We start from the raw sequence: 20,849 nt of genomic DNA, 5'->3' as shown, positions 1-20,849 counted from the left end.
AACCATTAAACCACCACTGCTATGGACTAATGTATATGGACCATTATAATGCATCATAAAGGCATATGTAGTGCATTATAGATGAGAGCTTCATAAAGCAATCATAATGCATAATAAACATGGCTATAAAGTGTTATGCCTTTTGATAAATATTTATAGCTGTGTTTATAATGCTTTATGAATGCCTTATTATTTGTTATGAATGTGTTTATAAATGACTAAAAACATGGCCTCAAGTAAAGTGTTGCCGAAATATTTATTAACAATATGAGTTAATTCAGAGAAAATGATTATCTACAGGAAAAATACAATATCTTCCCAGCAATAAAACTTGCGCAGGCCTAACAAAATTGAAACATGTATTTTGTGATCAATCACTGAAATCCTGTAAAATATTAGCTTGGCGTAATGAAACAGTTCTGGTAATTGGAAGACAGTGAACAAAGATTAGAAATGTTACAGCAGGTATGAAGATGAACAGAAGTTTGAGAGCCTACTGACGATGTCATTTGGAATTAAAATAATTCCTGGAACAGCTGCCTTATTGGAGGTGTAAGGCATGACTTGCTCCGGCAATCAGATCTTTCACCACCCCAGACCTTTGAATGCCATATATCTGTGGTATTTTTTTTTACTTTGTTGCTTTAGTGCTGAAATGTGTTTCTATGAATAGCTATGTTTTGAGAAATGGTAACTAATAGCGGTAAGTAGCAATATAATCTGTAATCCATCTCTTCGGGGCAGTACAGCAGGGGTCAACATTAGAACCTGCACTTAATGCTGCTGGAAGCACAAGATATTTTTTGTTCGGGCACAATCACAGCCCACTCTGCCATGTGTGATTAAGGTCCAAAAGTATGTGGCAGACACGAGGTACGCGATATTGAGATTTAAAATCAGAGATCTTAGACTGTGTCCCATCCCAGTCCATCTTCTCGTGAGGTAAGGCAAGAGCATCTCTGCAAACTTTGGGGGTTAGAGAGTCTTTGGAACAGTTGGGGTTTAGGGGCCTTGCTTGAGAGGCCAATAGTGACATCATTCTTCCAACATTGGGACTTGAACTAGTAACCTTCCAAGCTCAGGTACTGTACAGCATCCAAACACACCCCACCCCACCCACCCCCTGCTAACAATGCTTTATCCATCCATGTAATGACCATCTCCGTAATCTGTCGATTCGGCAACAATTTTCTTGTGAAGGTATTCTGCAGAAAAAAATAATAAAAATTTCAGAAAGTAGCTTCATAAATGTCAACTTGAACATAGCCCCAGATGAACAGAGAATGATTTTGATGAAGACTGGTCAGTCACCTGCTTCCAGAGTGTGATACTGGTCCTGATGGACCAGTCAATTATGAACGGCAATGTTTCTGTGGGCCAATTAAGAGAAGAAGTGAGATTTCACGGGTCCTCTAATGACAGTACCTGCACACACAGAATCACCATTTTGTAGTGATAGATTAAGGTGATCCTCAACCTGTCCTTGTACCTAAATATGCATGAATCTTTGTTACACTTCTATTGTAACTCACTTATTGGTTGGAAATAATGAATGTAATTCAGAACAACATTATCTGACCTATTCAAATTTCCACTGGAGAAAAGGCCTTCTTTAATTATTTTTAAGATGAATGCCTTTATTTTGTCTTTCTGAAAAATTGCAGCGAAACTTCAGAAAATTAAAATCTGGAGTGAAGACACCTTCAAGGAAAAGAAAGATGAACTGGGAGGTGGGGCACGGATATCAGGGGGCAGAGAACAAACCATCAATCCACAAACCATCAATCCACAAACCATCAATCCACAAACCATCAAACTGCATATCTGGTGTTTTTTTTCTTCCTGTACCGCAAGCATATGTCTATATGTTATTTTTATTCTTTGTCTTGTGTAGTTTTAAATCAAAGGGTGGAAAATTGTTTTACATTGTGCAACATGGGATGAGAACTTTCCAGAAAACAGTGAGGTAATGGGAAAGAGACTGGTTCTGGAAAAGTGACCATTTCATAGTCTGTGCTCGTGCCTTCTCCATATACTGTCCAACTTACTGCTTCTTAATGTAAATTTCAAGTTATGTTGTTTGCTTTTTTATCATGTATATAATTCCGTCCTTTTTTCCAACAATGAAGACCCTTTTTGTAAATGTAGCGGAATTTAAAAATAGATAATACTTATAACTCTGATGTCAGATTTGTGGGTGACCTCAGAGGAAACATTTACATACGCACAGACAAAGGTGCAAAAGGCTACATCTGGTGTTACAAATCATTCTAAGCAATCTTGAAATGATCTTGAAGATGTTTTTAATTGCTTTGGGGCCACACGGAACCGAAATGCGACTTGCATCCCCATTTCCATCGCAAACTGCATGCATTTATGCATAAACCTAGGGGCTGGATATTATCATATAAATCACAGCTGTCACCAGAAATGGCTAGACACCTGATCACAGCTCACCGTAAAGCATCTACATCTCTGCAAGACACGGACATCTGTGGCACGCTGGTGTGAGGTGAAACACGGAGCTTCCTTACAGTTGAAAGTATGAGTGCCTGTAAGGGTCATTTCAGGTCTTGTTTACTGGCTTTTCATAAAAAAAGTCATAGAATAAAGTCATAAAACTATTTTTTCATCCTTCTTGTCATTGTTCTCATCTGTTTTTCAAAGGGGACGTGAAAGCGAACGATCGATAAAAGAAAACAGCCGACATAAAGTCCGCAAGACAGCAGGTGCAAGTTAAATTTTATCTCCTCTCTGCGGATTGTCTGCTTTTAGGCGATAGCTTTAGACCACCTGTCAAAGAAAGGGATCGATCTCATCTGAACATGGGGTGGAGAAGTTCGATTGGGCAGGTCTTGCCAAGGAGTGGCAAGTTCTTTTGACATGTGACAGAACTTCTCAGAGGTAATTGTGCCCAGGTCAGAGTGTTTGGCCAGTACGTACAAGTGGTCGCTGGGTAATTTCCTCATGTTGCAAACCAATATTAGTCTGTTAGGAGCAGAAACAAGATTTAAGCATCAATCTGTTATGGCTGCTGTCTCTGCATATCTACATAACTTTAAAGACTGATCTGCTAGTTTTTTTTTATCTTCACCTGTAGCCTCCATAATAGGTTCTGGACCCCCTGTGACCCTAAATAGGACAAGTGGTTACAGGAAATGGGTGGATGGATGGCTGGATGGACATTTTGGAACCAAAAATTAAAAAGTACAAAAAGGAATCCAAAAAAGTGGGTTTGAATTTTTTGAAGATAATTTTTACTAAATACCTAGCAAAAACAGGACTCAAAATGTTTGCAACAGTTTGACATATATTAGTTTGTGTCTCTTTTAGTAAATTTCTCTCAAATAATTATTTAGGTTCAATTATGATATGTTCCTTGGACTACATTTTCTAATCAAAGTATATCAAAAAACAATATTTAAACATTGACTTAAAATTGGTGACAGACTATCTGATGGTCTGACTTCCATTCCAAGTATTAAACTGCAAAAATGAACTTATAAATTATTTTGTTTTGTTATATAAAAGTTGTCAGTGATTTTATTTTTTATCTTTCATTTTTTTTATTTTTATGATTAATGTTTGCTTTTCCAATATTATTGCATACATTGAAATTAGATTCTTTCATCTAAGGCCAAGATAGAACTAAACACACAAGAAGGCATTGATTTAATATAAACACCAAATGATCAAAAAATGGTTTAAATTGACTGTAGTTCAAAGTCAACATGTGGAATATCAATTTATCCTTTTTAATGGAACAAGCAAGAAAATGTATATGTAAAAAAAAAAGAGAATAAATGGAGAATCACCAGATAAAAGGGGTCTTCAACTTTGAAGTAAGTAAACCAAGAATATAAACACAGCCTGGGGTGAAACGGAGCCTTTAAGGTGTCGTATGCTGAGTATGAACAAACTGCAGCAGCAAAGGGGAGCAGCGGCAGGAAGCTGAGGCTCAGCGGTGGGGGGGCCCAACATGAATCGGAGCGGCTGTCTCTAAACATCATCTCATAAATGATCGGAGAACTGAACTAGCGCCTCTGTCACCAACGGTCAACAAGAACGGCACGTCGTGAGCTCGGCAAAGCTGGAATTAAGGCAGGACTGGTTGGGAAAGCCCCACCAAAACTGGGACCCCTTACCTACGAAATGAAGATTTGCAAAAAACCGAAGGATTCATCCCTCAAAGATCTGATGGATACTCTGCTTGAAGTTCAATATCAACCATGCACATTAATATATGATTTGGTTCCCCCTTTGTAAACGCGTTCACATGTATATATGCAGAGCACTGTGTAGCCTCACAACTGCACGGTTTGGTTGGAATCTGAATCCCGCCCTGAGTGTGGATCCTCCCTGCTTCCTCTGTGTCATGTGACTGAGAGATAGCCAATCACACTGTAGAGAAGGTGGGGCCGAGCAATTGGAAGAGACGGGACCAAGACATCTGACTGGTTGGTCCAGCCTCCTCTAGTTGCTTGGACCCCCCCTCCACTACAATCAGATTATCTCTCTGAACCAGCAATTTTTCTGGTCTGCCCTCAGAACCCATTTGTGTACGTAAAACACTCTTTAAATAGCCCTTAGCGTGTGACGGTGTGTGTGTGCCCTGTCATGTACTGGCATCCTGTCCAAGCTGAACGCCTTGAGTGCTATGCAGCCTGTGACAAGCTCCAGACATCCCACGCCTCAGTGTTTGTAGTTTGATGGACCCCTTGTCCCTTCCCGGGGTCCGCGGGGGCTGGGGACGTCGTATCCTCATTACTTACAGCCTCATCTCTGCCCCAGAGCTGCTGCAGATTTCCATGAACTAATTTACAGCGAGTACTAGATAGATTCAAGTGCTTCCCTTCTGTGAGCTCCAATTACATTTCCAATTTAGACCCAGCAAAAACAATCAAGCCTTGCAATTTCCTTAATGTGTCAATATTACTGAGGATCTGTGGTTCCTGGAGCCCATCTTCAGCAAAAAAATGACAAATTCCGTTCGACGCTAACCCTAAACACTAAGCAAAAATACTTTTGTAGTGCCACGCCCCAAAACTCTCCCCCCAAATAGAAAAAACTCAAATCATTTTATGGATCTGCTGTGATCCATAAGCACAGCTGCTAGAACGTCGTCACTGTGCCTTGGTATTGATTCTCCGTGGGTCTGGGTCTGAGCTGAAGGGATGCCTCACCATGCTTCCATAATACTGCCCCGGAATCTTCCGTAGGTACTCTGCTGCCTTACGAGCTGGTGACTGACACAGTCATGTCATGTGGTTTACATCATTTTGACGCCCAGACTGTTCAGTGACCCCTCATACCCTGAGAAAATTCTGGAAAATTCCAGCATAAAAATAATTCACAGGATGCTTTTGTATTTATCGGAATTATGGACAGTCTCAGATCTTCATACAGGTGAAATTGCACCCGAGCTTGTCACTTGCCTTTTGTACTACACCTTATTACTTTGGACAAGCCTTCACTTCCCTCTGATTCTGATTTATATTTCTTGTCAGCGTGTAACTATATGACTTATTTTCGCGACAAACGCCACCTCACATTAAGCTTGTACTATTCTTGAGAATGTTGCAGCCTCCATTTTGGACAGTTCAACGCATTCACTGTAGCTACCTACTGTAGCTTAATTGTCAATCATTCATCAAAGAATTTACTACAGATCCAGCCACTTAAAATTTCCCCTCCAGTCTGGCTGGCAGCCAAATCCCAGCCAAGTTCCTTCCAATTACCATCCGAAAGGTAGAGCCCCCCTTCTTCTAGGGGTGGGCCTATATTTGACTATAAACCCGCCCATTCATTCATTTGCAGGGTGATACCATTAGATGGCGCTGTCTTTACAAAAACTTTACTTTTCTTTTTACAGGGTTAAATGATTGAATGGTCTTTGCTATGACTTAAAAAAGCTCATTTTTGTTTTGATTTATTTTATTTACTTATTTTATTTTAATATGCTTTATTGGTTTGTTTATTGTCTTATTCTTATTTATCCTTTGTACAGCACTTTGGTCCTACAGTATATTGATTTGTTTTAAAGTGCTTTATTTTAAGCATAGTCCACAAATTTTCAATAGGGTTCAGTTTGTTGGCTTTGGGAAGGCTGTTCTGATGTGTGTTGTGATCATTGTCCCTGTATCAACTGTCCAGCCATTGATTGTTGATACTGTAACTGTTGATTGATTAAAGAATTTGTAGGTCATTGGGAGTTCATGATCCTCACCTGCTGCAGCAATCAGAATCAGAATCAGCTTTTATTCGCCAAGTGTGCTGGGGCACACAAGGAATTAGTTTCCCACAGTTTGATACTCTCTCATACACAAACAATAAGTTAGAGCTGGGCGATAAATCAATTTAATTGATTAATTCGAATTTACAGTTCAGGACGATATGTTTTCATGAAATCGATTTTATTACTTTTTTTACACACAAGCGCCAAATGCGGAACTAATGCGATGCACCATTCCTCACGGGTAAATTAACACTGTAGCAGATTCACTAACAACATGGCAATGACAGGGGAAAAGATGGCACGTGCCCAAAGAAAGGTGTTGCTACTTCTGTAATTTGGAATTGTAATTGTAATATAATATGTCAAACCCAATGGCATAAAGTATTTACTTAATACTAAGCTGACATGATAAAATTATGTGTTTTTTTTCTATTGTTATTACAATATTACTTATTACTTTTATTTATAAGTTTGAGGGTGTATTGTGTTGTTGCCAGTTTTAAAATAAGCTATAGAGAAACCTTTCTAAAAGTGTTCACAATAATAACTGACACTTTATTGATCCCCGTGGGGAAATTGTGTTTATGCCTCCCTCAACTTGATCTTTGAAGAATAAGTTGTCTGTGAAGGCCACCTGTTGGGGCCTTGCTCAAGGAGCTGCAGACATACTGAGGCTGGGCTTGAACCAGTGACCTTCTGATTACAAGCACACAGCTTAGCCCACTGAGCCACACACTGCTCCTAAAGGTGTGGTCTAAAGTAAAAAAAGCTAAATAAAGTAGTTTGATTTTGAGTAGGGGAGGGGAGAATCGATTAAAATCGGAAATCAGATTTTTTGTGAAAAAATCTGAGATTTTATTTTTAGGCCATATCACCCAGCTCTACAATAAGTGACACTATAAAAACAAAATACCGTATACAAGAAATACTGTACAAATACAGTACAATACAATACAAATACAATACAAATGTGAAAAATTATAAATATTATAAATATACACAGGTGAGTAACACTGTGCAATTTTAAGGTGCGAGGTAGAGTGTAAACAGTTTTTGTAAACAGATCTGTAGCGCCTGCCAGAGGGGGGTAGCTGGAGAAGATTGTGTCCAGGATGTGACGGATCTGAAATGATTTTAACTGCTCGTTAAAATCTATGCTCGTTTAGCCGAACTAAAGTCCACAAATCGGATCCTGGCATAAGTTCCTGGACGGACCAGATGTTGCAGGATATAATGCAGCCCCATATTCACTGCATCATCCACCGACCTGTTTGCCCGATAGGCAAACTGCAGGGGGTACAGCTGGTGTCCTGTAATGTCCTTTAGATGGGCTAAAACCAGGCGTTCAAAGGATTTCATGACCACAGACGTCAAGGCGACAGGTCTGTAGTCATTCAGTCCTGTAATGGTGGGTTTTTTGGGGACCGTGATAATGGTGGAGCGTTTGAAGCACGAGGGAACTACACACAGCTCCAGGAATCTATTGAAGATGCGGGTGAAGATGGGAGCCAGCTGATCAGCACAGGTTTTGAGGCAGGAGGGGGATACACCGTCTGGTCCCGGGGCCTTCTTGGTTTTCTGTTTCTGGAACAGCCGGCTCACTTCCGCTTTGTGTATTCTGAGTTCCAGGGGGGAGGATAGGGGGGTACGAGGTGTGATGGGGGTTATTGTCTCTGGAGTGGGGTGGATGGGGGGTGTGAATCTGTTTATCTCAAACCTGCAGTAGAAGTTGTTCAGCTCATCTGCCAGGTCTTTGTTTGCTTCAGCGGGGGGTAGGGGTCGTCTGTTGCTGGTGATATCTCGCAGGCCTCTCCACACTGATGCAGGGTCATTGGCTGAGAACCGTTCTTTCAGCTTCTCAGAGTAGCTTCTTTTTGCCACTTTGATCTCACTGGTCAGCGTGTTCCTGGCCTGCCTGTACAGGGCCCTGTCACCACTTCTGTAGGCATCCTCCTTGGCCTGGTGAAGATGTTGCAGTTTGGGAGTGAACCATGGTTTATTGTTGTTGTATGTGCAGAAGGTCTTGGTCGGGACACACACATCTTCACAAAAACTGATGTATGATGTCACAGTGTCTGTCAGCTCATCCAGATTATCAGATGCAGCTTCAAAGACAGTCCAATTAGTGCAGTCAAAACAGTCCTGCAGTTTCTGCTTTGCTGCATTGGTCCACTTCTTCACAGTTTTGACTACAGGCTTGGCACGTTTAAGCTGTTGCCTGTAAATTGGAATAAGATGGACCATACAGTGATCAGAATGTCCTAAAGCTGCCCGGGGGACAGAGCGATAGGCATCTTTTAAAATGGTGTAACAGTGGTCCAGTGTCAGTGGCGTGCACAGACATTTTGGGGGGCAAGTGCTCCAGGGGGAAAAAAGGGCACTTTTTGCATATGTGGAAAACCTTTTCTTTTTATAATAAAAAAAACGCACAGGTTAAATGCAATTTGACTTTTATTTCAAAACATTCTCTAAAAATAGACCAAAATGTATGAGAACGAATAAGACTGACTGTGGTCATTACAAGAACAGGGCAGAATGGTCGTTTTCACAGGCAATTGGGAACTGCCTATTTTTCCTTTAGCAAATTAATGTGTTAATGTTGCCAATATGTTACACCAAAAAAAATTAACATGTCTAACCAGTGCTTCTCAAAACTTTTAACATGCACCCCCAACACCGTACCCTTCAAACTACCAATAACAACGTCACTGTTCTGTCACAACCAGGTCACAACACAGTGCGTAAATGTCTGCGAGCATCGCTGAGTCAGTAACAACCAGTTAGGCTAAAGACTGCATCTTTAGACAGTTGGACGGTGTTCTAACTTTCTCACAGGAGACACCTACTAAAGACAGTCAAAGACATTAATTTCAATCTTACCAAAGTAGGACAGTAGTTGACGTTAGTTATGGAAAGGCTAATCCACAAAAACGGAGAAACGTCCATAATTCTATTATTCATAATCATGTCAAGGTTTTAGGTTTTTCTGCAGTTCCATCTCTAAAAAGTGTGATGTCTTCCCGTCACTGACTTCAGTTTGAAAACTTTGTATTTATTCACAGATTTCCGTGAGATCATCCTAAAATTTGTAACGAAAAATGGGCTCAAAAGAGCCCTCTGCCTAACGGCATGTAGCCTATAGCATAACGTGATATTTTCAATAGTGTATGCAAAAAGGTCGGAATTGATGGAGAGTGGGGTTGCCTAAATGGTTTAGGTTACATTTTAAATGTGTCGTTTTTTTGTTTATCCATATGGATGGATGGAGGGGGCAAGCTGGCAAAGTTTGTCATGTGCAGTTTCTGACAGGCTACTTCACAACAAAACAATTGCAGGTTGGTCTTAGAGGGCAAACAGAATAATTTCACTCGATTCATGGGTTACCTGACTGGTTGGGAAGGGAAAGAGCTGCCGTGTTGTCCGCCGTGGCTCCCAGTCGCTATAGTTAGCCTACTATGCCTACTCCAAGTAGTCCTATGTCATGCCGCTGCTACACGCCTCACAACAAATGAACTGCAAGCGTGTTCACGTGACACGGTGACAGTGAAAAAGCGACAGGGTTCGGGTGTCTTTGAAGAAGGGGCACAAATCAAGCCATTATTTTCACACCTTTTTAAATCGCGCAGCTTTAAAAAAAAAAAAATAATCACGTCTTTCAAAAGGGCACTTTTTTGGACTGAGGGCAAAAGGGCAAGTGCTTCAGCACCACCTCGTCTCTATCTGTGCACGCCAGTGTCCAGTGTGATGTTGTCCCTGGTGGGGCAGTCGATATGCTGTCTGTATTTAGGAAGTTCCTGGTGTAGATTCACTCTGTTAAAATCACCAAGGACAATAAAAGGGAATAGGGATATTTTCTTTCCAGGGGGGGTGATCTGGTCAGCCAGCATGCATTTACATCTCAAGCTCATTTACATCTGAATGTTGGTGGTGCTGTTAGACTATGAGAATTGTATGCTTTGAACTCTCCAGTGCTTTTTTAATACCATTCAGTGACTGATGTTGGGAAGACAATGGATATTTACTGTACACCTCCATGTCTCCTGGATTACTGACCCCAAGTCATTTCTGCTACATGGCTTTACACTGTACAATATTTATATTTACATTTAAAGCATTTAGCAGACTTATCCAAAGCAACGTACAAGGTATCAAGGTACAATAAGCTGGGTTTAGAGGAGCTTACAGTTTTGATGGCGAGTCCGGCTTTGTGATGGATCGAGGATGTTAAAGTGTTTTCTGTCTTGTGATTTCTTCTATTTCTATTTAGCCGTTTAGATGGTGGACCAGACTTCACGAAATAGCGCTCTAATGTGACTAGCCTTTTTCTGCGTATTGAAACTTTTCAGAAATGCAAGACTTTGCCAGTGCTTTTGTTCACCACCCGAGCGTATAGTCGTGAACAGATGTGAAATTTTGGCCAACTTTTTCATTGAAATTCGATTTGTATGTGTTCAGAAAAATTTGTGATCAGAGGCTTTAAAAGTGTTTATCCAAATAGGGACCTCAAAAAATGTCCCCAAAAGTAGGAAAATTTCAGGTTTTACTACACTTTGGGGGCAATTTGGTCCTCAAATGTGATCTATGCAAACCCACACACAAACACACACATACTACCAGTCAAAAGAGATGTTAATGACTTTCACACATTCAGTTGACCCCCCACCCCCAGCCCCCAGCCCCCGGCCCCACCACTTTTCTTGTGCTTGTGGGCAGTTCCTTGCTCAGGGTATTTGCTATGGTGAATTTTCATGCAAAAAACATTTGCACTTTCAGGGTCCCTGTGTGGCTCAGTGGGCTAAGCCTGTGTGCTTGTGTTCCCTGGGTCACTGGTTGTGTTCCCTGGGTCACTGGTTCAAACCCAGCCTCAGCATGTCAGTCATGACTATACAGTGTATAAATGTTTTTGGTAGACGATCATACTTTTTTTCCACTATAGTCTTCTGGTTTCTAATTTACATGCCAACAACAGTTTTGACTGGTAGTGTGTAATGACTGTTTAGTAGTGTTTATTTAACCGACTGGCTTGATAGTCAGAATATGGAATAGTCTTCCTGATAACATAGTGCAAGCTGAATCCTTGAGTTCCTTTAAATCAGAGCTAGATAAGATTTTAACAACTCTGAGCTATTAGTTAAGTTCTCCCTAAGCGAGCTTGATGGGCCGAATGGCCTCCTCTCGTTTGTATAGTTCTTATGTTCTTATGATCTGAAAGCAGTGTTTCTTATGTTAAAAAAATAACCTCACCTTGACCGCTTCAAACATCTGTCTCATCTGTCTCATTGTTTCATTGTGGCCAAGCAGAGAAGTTAATGACACATTCACACATCACCCCCCCCCCCCCCGTGGATGTGCAGCCACCAGCAGCCTATCCGGCTGTTAGCCAGACAGAAAGAAAGAACACACCTTTATTCTCCACAGTCAACCTTATTACTTTGTTTAGACCTGTAATTAGTCTGTCACACACATCTTGGGTCACTCTCTTCTCCCAAAATAACTCTTGGACATGCTGCTGCTTTGTACCTGGCTTGGCCTCCTTGCGCATGAAATCTTTCATCTTGTGCCAAACAAGCTTAATGGGCTTCAAATCTGATTAATTTTCATATACCTCTCATTGCTTGACAATATCAGTCTTAATACTTTGTTTAGGCCTGTAATTATTGTATTGGACATATCTTGGGACCGCCTCATCTCCAAAGAGGGAAGTAAAATAAAATGGTAATTTCATCAATAAACTGACTAAAAACACATTTTGACAGTTTTAGGCCATCTTTGCCTCACAACAGAAACTATTTCTAAATTTCACAGGCCATTTATTGCAGTGTAGTAAGTTTATTAATGAAATTGGAATTTTGTTTAAATATAGGGAAATTGTACTTGCTTAGATTTTCATTTTTTGCAGTGGAGTTACAATACCTGATTCAGGTATCTTACCTGATTTCAGGTAAGTCACTTCAGATTACTGCTCTCCCTGGTGGATGGATAGATCATTGCAAGTACTTTACACACAGAGAGTTGAGGGGTGGATCATGCCGGCCCCCTTTTTCATTACATCATCGTGGGGGATCTCATTACAGTCAAGGACCAGCCAAGAGCCAGTCAAGGTCCTGTCAAGGACCTGTCATGGAAAGTGGGGAAATTTTAAGCGGCTGGATCTGTATATAACAAAAATATAAAAAATTGTAGATGTCCTTATGTAAAATTTGTGCGATAATATAACACAAAAAATGAATATAGAATATATATTGACCAGAATAATTTAGATAAATATCCCCGACTGACCTTTACAAAGTATAGTAAGCGACAAATTTTGACATTATGTCAATACTGCGTATCGAACAGCACAGGTCAAGCACTGGCTGTCAGATGATAACAAAATGGCAAAATGGCAACATTAACGGTGGTGCCGGGGCCTGTTGGTGACAAGCTTTTTGTGCAGTCAGTCACTGGGGGATCTACAGCTGTTAAATGAACCCACTAGAGCTTCATAGAGAGAGACAGTTAACATGATTTTTCAAGTGTTATTCTGCCATTGAGTCCATTTACAGAGTATTATAATAAAGTGTTTCATAAAGCCAGTTTATAAAATCAAGTTGTTTTTTTTCTGTAATTTGTCCTGCTTATTCCTAAGAGCACTGATGAGTTGGTGAATCCTGCTGTGTTACTCGCCTTTCTGCAGGCCAGAATGCCCAGTACCCAGAATGCCCAGTACCCAGAATGCCCAATACCCAGAATGCCCAGTACCCAGAATGCCCAATACCCAGAATGCCCAATACCCAGAATGCTCAATACCCAGAATGCCCAGTACCCAGAATGCCCAATACCCAGAATGCCCAGTACCCAGAATGCCTAATACCCAGAATGCCCAATACCCAGAATGCCCAGTACCCAGAATGCTCAATACCCAGAATGCCCAATACCCAGAATGCCCAGTACCCAGAATGCTCAATACCCAGAATGCCCAGTACCCAGAATGCCCAATACCCAGAATGCCCATACCCAGAATGCCCAGTACCCAGAATGCCCAGTACCCAGGATGCCCAGTACCCAGAATGCTCAGTATCCAGGATGCCCAGTACCCTGGATGTCCCACTCAAAAAGTCACTTCCCGCCTACCTCTGCCCGGCACCAGTTTTGAAAACCAAATTAAATAGCGAGTGCAGTCGGAACATTGTAGCTAGTTAGCCTGTTAGCAGACCATGCTGCTTCCGCATCTCCTAAATAAGGAACATCTTTATTTAATATTTAGTGTAGTTTCTGCAGTGGTGTAAAGTACTTGAGTAAATGGACTTCGTTACTGTACTTAAGTATTTTTTTGGCTACTTTGTACTTGTACTGAGTATCAAAAATATAAGCAACTTTTACTCTCTACTCTACTACATTTGTGACTGAATATATGTACTCTTTACTCCACTACATTTGAACGGACACTTACCGTTACTCGCTACATTGTGATTGCGTGCGACAAGTCAGGATCTTTATCTACCACGGCTAATTTCTTCAAGTATGTCTGGCTGCAGCCTGCAGGAGGGCGGGGTTGGACATCCAACCCCGCCCACATCCAACCCGGCCCATTCGTACCGCGAAAGCCACGCCCTTGTCCAACACGTCTTAAAGCGGAAGTCAAAGCGAACTCGCAGAACGGAATCGTTGTAGTACCTGTTATGTCATTAAGTTAAAAATCTTTAGTATCCCAGTGTAATAACAGTGCTATCTATTATTTATTATTTTGTTTGTTAATGTTTCTGCTAGACACACTATTGACTGTCAATTACTGCACAAAGATTTTACTGTGGGACCCGCATGGTTGTTTGTGGTTGTTTTGCTGCTGGTTAAACGTTTCCATCAGTTAGCTGACTATCTAGCCGACTCACTACCAAAACTATGGTAACTAGGTAAAGACCTTCTTGCTGATAATATAGCTTCCATGTAGTTAACAAGACTTGACACTTAAAGACTTTGTGCGTCATCAGATATTACTGTCTGCTCAAACGACTGTTCAGCTTGCTTCCTATGGGTTACTAGTTATTAGCTAGTTAGCAAAGCCACTGTGGTAGCATCCATTAAGGCTGTGCGATATAGCAAAAATATTTTTATTATGATCATATCAAACGATATTGATAATTATCATGGTGTAATTCAAGTCATTATTTTATTACTAGGAGTGCTCCATTTTTGCTTGAAATACCCTTAAGAATTGCCCTTAAGAATTGCCCTTAAGACACCATTAAAGTCAGCTCTGAATTTGTTTTTTTATTAGTTTTTTTATTGTTTTACCTTTTTTTTGAACATTTGAGTTTGACTGAGACTGACTTTTTGTTCTATTTTCTTCTTCTGCCATTTTGAAACATTGAGGTGTTCAATTTAATGTCTATATTAGGAAATAAAGCCTCATAAATAAATAGTTCCTTGTTTTCCACATTTCTTGGTGTTCTTTGAGCCTACATTCAGTACGAGTAAAATACTTAAGTTCTTTTAAAATTGGATACTTTACGACTTTTACTCAAGTCTTATTGGAATTGGTGACTTGTAACTTGTAATGGAGTAATTTATACAGTAAGGTATCTGTACTCTTACTCAAGTATGGTTTTCAGGTACTCTTTACACCTCTGAGTTTCTGTTAGTGGCCCACAGAGCCTCCCTCAACAATCCTGAGGGGAAGTGCTCACCACAGGGGGAGAGCTACTGTGTGCTGGCCAAAAGCGAGCTGAAGACTGCATGGTCTGCAGATGACTGAGAGCTGAGCGATGGGCACATTCCTCAACTGTAGGAAGTCAAAATGCCCACTTAGGGTTAGGCAGCCAGTTGACCTTTGAACCCCTGAGGTTTATTCTCCTCTTTTAAACCATTGTCACACTGAACCACCGTATGTCAGTAAATGACCCTGATCTCTGATTCTTCAACTGTTTTGGGGCAAGTTTAGGAAAGGGACCTATACAAAAATGAATTGAACTCAGTGGTTCAATGTCTTTATTTTGAGATTTGGTTCTTCAGAGATAAGAACTTATGTATATATGGGGACTACATGTTCAAAGATTGGGTTTGATTGTAAGGCCTTTTTGGAAAGTCTAGTAAGCAAAGGATAATGACCCCCCAAAAGAGTAAAGGCTTTACTAATATCCTCCTAAGGCCTGTTCAATTAGATCTAACCAAACACATGTGAGTGAATAGGATTCCTCTTCAAAGTGTTACCTACTCAACATGCTAATACCCTGAGCTCCCGTATGCGACTTTACACTTTAATTCCACTGTCTGGGTTTAAAAAAACTCTGATATTTTACTTAGCTTTCTGTTGCGTTTAATATGAAATATTCTATTTTGGAAAAGCAGCATGATCTCACAGCGGACAAACTCCCCTGGAGCACCCCTGCTGGTAATTTGTTCATTTATTTTTCACCATTTATTCATAGATTACCTTTGAACGGCAATGTGTCATTAGACTGGTAAATGTCAGTCTCATTACGATATCGCTCCTGAAACATTGTCAAGAAATATTTGATTACGTTAGTTTAGAGACTTCTAATAAAGAAGTATTATTATTATTATTATTATTATTATTATTATTATTATTATTACTATTATTACAGTGGTACCTCAGAACTCGAATTTAATCCGTTCAGAACTCCGGATCGAATCCTAAAAAGTTCGAGTTGTGATCGAATTTTCCCCATAAGAAATAATGGAAAACCATTGAATTGGTTGCCGGCCCCAAAAAATTACATCTAAATATGTTTTTTTTACCATTTAAACACAAAATGATCTGTTTAAAACAAGAAGAGCATATACTGTACTAAACACATCTAAGCACATTTATCAAAACAGTAATTTGTAAAGTAAGAAAATAAATGTATCCAAACAATGTGTAAAGTTAAAAAAAACAATGTGTCATTCTGGACAGTTCTGGCTTCCTCCACTGCAGGCATCCTAATTACACTTTCAGAAGGAATATGTGAAAATGGGCCTTTTAAACGTTTGGTTATAGTTGACAATAACTGACAGGGCCACAGTTCTGTGCTGTGTGTTTGGAATTATGGCCCGATAGAGGACTCTCTGTCTCTGGTACCGCTGGGGCCCATAACTGACAGGTCTTTTTAGATCACAGATGGAGTCTGCAGTTGGATGCTGCCGGTCAATAATCTTCTCATTACTTATCATAATGAACTACAGCTTAAAAATATCAATAAGGGACCATGACAGAGCAATCCAATTAAGAGCCAAAACACAGATCATGCAAATCGCAGCCCGGCTAGACTGGCCCTTAAATTTCAAGCTCCTCTATCTCATCATTGCGCGGACATTGTTATATTCAGCAGGCTAAACTTTATTTTATTAGATCTGCACGCCTATTTGCTAGTTTGTGGGTTCCTAACCGCTGGTCAATGGCCAAGAAAGACATCAGTGAATTAAAACAGAAACAAATCAGTTGCAAATATGATGACTTTGACAATGTTCATGAGATTTTCCTATTAATATGTAATGTTGTGTAAGACACAACTGCATGTGAAGCTGCAAGGAGGCCTAATTTGCACCTAGTTGCCCCTGTCTGTCCAGTAGGCCACTGAGGCAGGTGATAGACCTTATTCCAGAAACTGTCCCATTGACTGCTACTCTTCACCACCCAACCCCAGCTTTCCAGGAGATCTCCACCAAGTGGATAGATTTCATGACGTTGTATCTAAATTTACCTTCCAATCTTTGCAGAAATTACAACATCTGGCAGAGCTTTTTAAAGTCTTCAAGGCCAACGTGTGTCAGACTCAAGTCTCCGGAGGGCCCGACTGTTCAACTCCAGTCTGAAGTGTTTCTGTAACAATCCCTGCTGGCTCGTGCAAGATCACGGCAGTTGTGGGACGTGTAAACTTTTTGATTTCCATGTCTGCCAACAGAACAGGTTTTCAGTTCCTCCCTTTTCATCTTCACTTGGGTGCAAAGTCCCATTTCTGCTGGGAACGTACAAATCATATGCTTCAGTAGCAGGCCTGTGGTTCTTCTGTTCTTCTTCGGCTGTTTTCACTCAGTGATCCAGCCTGAACTTCCCAGCTCTTTCGGTATCACCAGGATCACCCAGCTCCAGGTGAAAGAGTGTTGGGGAGGGGGGGGCATCTGTGGTGCGTTTCCAGTGGGGTGAACGTAAGGGGTACTCCGACAGGGTAGGCCTCAGAGGGCATGACGCAATGACAATGCAATCTGGTAGAATATTGCTCAGTGGAGGTAATCTTGGCCACTGAGTCAGGCCAGGCTGACCCAAAATCCAGTAAGTGAGTCCAGAAAGCAAAAGTAGATATCTTACACTCTCCATAAACCACAGGGCATCATTACCACCATTTCAGTATTGCCCCGTTTCACCCCAGGGTTTACCTGTCCTGTTATTGCACCTCTACTGTGGACCAGGAGTCTTCATGAAAGCGTTGTGTTAAGGACACAACCTGTGGAGCACAGCTCCAGATTCCGGGCTTCTGTTCTAACAGCCTGATGATGTGGAACTTAACAGATCCTGGGAACAAAACCCGAGATACGAAGAGGGGAACCATCCTCGTATCCAGGTCCTGATCATGGAACCAACGGACCATTCACTTATCCCATGCCTGACAGATATCCATATTTCCGCATCATGTATGTTTACAGATAGATAGATAGATAGATAGATAGATAGATAGATAGATAGATAGATAGATATTTAACTTTGTGTGTGTGTGTGTCTGTGTCTCGAAAGCTGCAAGGGATGCTTAGACTAGCTATTTCCTTGTATCTATCTCTCTTTAATAAGCACTAATCCAATTAGGGTTATTCTGCAGATAGAATCATAAGCAGAGCAAATAAGTTTCACAAACACAGTACTCCCACCAGGTGCAGTCAGTCTGCACATCAATTACACAATGTCACCGAAACCGCGTCTTTGTCCTCCAGAGGCTCATTCCACATGGTCTGATGGGTTACCTCAAATCGTAACTCTGAAAGCGTCTCAGATTATGCAGTTCCTTCGTGCTCGATTCTTTTGCCTGACTTTTAGATTTATCAGCATAATACTGTATCAGAGCAAGAAGTGAAATGTAGCTTTTAATTAGGCGTCTATGATGATATTTTGAAGATTATGGTTTAATAGCTGACTGTGGCGCCTCGGAGTTTGCTCGATACTTCATGCCACTGCTGGTTCCCATAATGCCATTGTTGTCCTGTTAGCGATTTGTTCCTTTCCTGCCGGTCATTCCCAAGCTACGAGTTTATAAATGGGCTGCAGCAAAAATGGCACACAAAATAATATTAACGACATGGCTAACCTCCCACTTCTGCAGTAATGAAGCCCCCATGTTAGATCTGTGGAGCAGCATGTGCACAATGGCCGTAGCCCTCAGGAGAAGCAGCAGATCTGAATACAAAGCGGCCCCAGCAGGTCCTCCCCCATGGACTCCTGGGTAATGGGAATGCTGTGAATCACACAGCCTCCCTTGGGCTCCTGCTCACACAGCTTGTACATGAGCCTTGTTGCTACTGAGCAGCATTGGTTCAGCAGCCAACAGATTTTAGTGCAGCTCACTAGTGCAGAATTTTGCCAGTTTGAATCCCATTCTATTCCATCTTCAATTGCCACTTGAACAAGGCCCGTATTCTGCCAATAATGGGATTTGCACCAACAACCTTCTGATTACAGGCCGAGTCACACTGCCCCTAAGCCCACCTAAATACCTGACTCACCTGGGAGTTTGAACCCAGGACCTTCTGTGTGTAAAGCAGAGGTGATAACTCCTACACCAGAGGTCCCCAACTCCAGTCCTGAAGAGTGAATGTCCAAAAGCTTTTCCATTCTACCTGGCTTCTGATGAGCCAGACCAGTTCTCAGGTAAATACCAGGAACAGGTGTGGCTCATCAGTAGCCAAGTAGGATAGAAAACCGACTAGACAGTAACTCTAGAGGACCGGAGTTAGAGACTCCTGCCCTACGCTATGGAACACATGAAGCAGTGGGAGATGACGGTGATGCGATGCCATGCAAAAGACTGGTCACAGAATGCTGAGAATGTAAGAGAAATTAAGCTTTATTTACCACTTAAGTATGACAACAGGGGCCTGTATCACGAACATGGGGCCTGTTTCAGAAAGCAGGACTTTCTGGATAACTTGTCGGATTTAAGAAGATTAATGAAAGTCAACGAAGATAAAGTCATTTTGAATTGTGGTACCTTATATCCAACTAAGTGAGAAACCACAGGCACAAAAGCCCGACTTGCTGAGCTACTCCACCACTCTTAAGAGGAGATGATTCTACTGGGGTTTGAACCCAGGACCTTCTGCGTGTAAAGCAGACGTGATAACCACTACACTATGGAATTACTGCTGGTGGCAGTAGATAAATGTGATGGTATGTGATTCAGAGGATGGGTGACAGAATGGCGTGAATGTGAGAGAAATTATGCCTTGTTTACTTTTCTCACAAAAATGAGAACAGGAGCCTGTATCACAAAACAAAATTTGCTGCTAAGCTGGATTACTTGTCGGATTTGACGTACCCCAGTTTAAATGGAGTATATCTTCAGCCGCTGCATTGAGACTGATATTTCAACCCCTGTATTAGCTTAGTCATATCATCTTGTTTTGTTTGACTCATCTGCTGGCCCCTGGAGGATGGGCTCCCCCTTTGGGTCTGGTTCCTCCCAAGGTTTCTTCCTCTTAGGGAGTTTTTCCTTGCCACCGTTGCCTTTGGCTTACTCACTGGGGGGTCCTTACGTGGCAGACAATGTAAAGCGCATTGAGACAATGTAACGTTGTGATAATGCGCTATATAAATAAAATTGCATTGCATTGCATTCACTTATATTTACCTTAAATCTGACAAGCCAAAAGCCCAGCTTTGTGATAGTGGTCCCAGGGACACTGGAATGTGTGTTGTATTCTGTATCTCATGCTTTCTGTATATAAACATGAGACTGAAACCTGGGGAATAACCAGGTGAGAAATTTATCCATTACGGGGGGGAGGGGGGGCTCGCTCAAGGGTCCGAGGGAGATATGATTATTCTCCCAAGAATGGGACTTGAAACAGCAACCTTCCAATCGCAGGACTAACCCCATTGTGTCAGATTGCCCCCATGCCCACCAAAATTACTGATTCCACTGGGGCTTAAACCCAGGACCTTCTGTGTGTAAAGCAGACATGATGACCACTACACTATAGAATCACAACTGATAGAAGCCAGTAAAGGTGATGGGATGTGAGGCAGAGGATGGGCGACAGAATGGTGTGAATGAGACATTAATCTTTATGCATCCCTTGCACATGTATGACAACAGGGGGCTGAATCAGGAAGCAGAATTTCTTTTTTAGCCAGATAACTTGTCACATTCATGCACATTGGAATGTGTTTTTTTTTTTAAAAAGTCTTTTGCCCCCAATATAGACCTCAGAGTGAGACTTGGGGTCTGAGTACAGCAGCAGCCATTTACTCTGCAATACTGGAGTATTTTGTTTTTTTTTTTTTGGGGGGGGGGGCGGTTAACAGCTAATTTGCCCCTTTGGAAATGCAGCCACTGAGCTAAAAGCTGGACTTGAACCAGCAACCTTCAGATTAGAACAAAGGCTGAAACACCAGAGCACAGATCATCTCGGGGATCCAACCCAGGAC

The 20,849-nt window shown here is 41.4% G+C and overlaps 2 non-coding genes across 2 annotated transcripts; both read right to left on the bottom strand.

Annotated features, from left to right (window-relative positions):
- Positions 1–19,487: 19,487 nt before the first annotated feature.
- trnav-uac (transfer RNA valine (anticodon UAC)) lies at positions 19,488–19,560 on the bottom strand. Its single transcript has one exon. It is a non-coding gene; the product is annotated as a tRNA-Val (tRNA).
- A 772-nt stretch (positions 19,561–20,332) lies between these two features.
- trnav-uac (transfer RNA valine (anticodon UAC)) lies at positions 20,333–20,405 on the bottom strand. The gene has a single exon. It is a non-coding gene; the product is annotated as a tRNA-Val (tRNA).
- Positions 20,406–20,849: the final 444 nt, after the last annotated feature.

The sequence above is a fragment of the Paramormyrops kingsleyae genome, chromosome 18, assembly GCF_048594095.1.
Source record: "Paramormyrops kingsleyae isolate MSU_618 chromosome 18, PKINGS_0.4, whole genome shotgun sequence".
Classification (NCBI taxonomy): domain Eukaryota; kingdom Metazoa; phylum Chordata; class Actinopteri; order Osteoglossiformes; family Mormyridae; genus Paramormyrops; species Paramormyrops kingsleyae.
The sequence above is the reverse complement of the archived record's forward strand: the minus strand, read 5'-3'. Positions and strand labels throughout refer to the sequence as shown.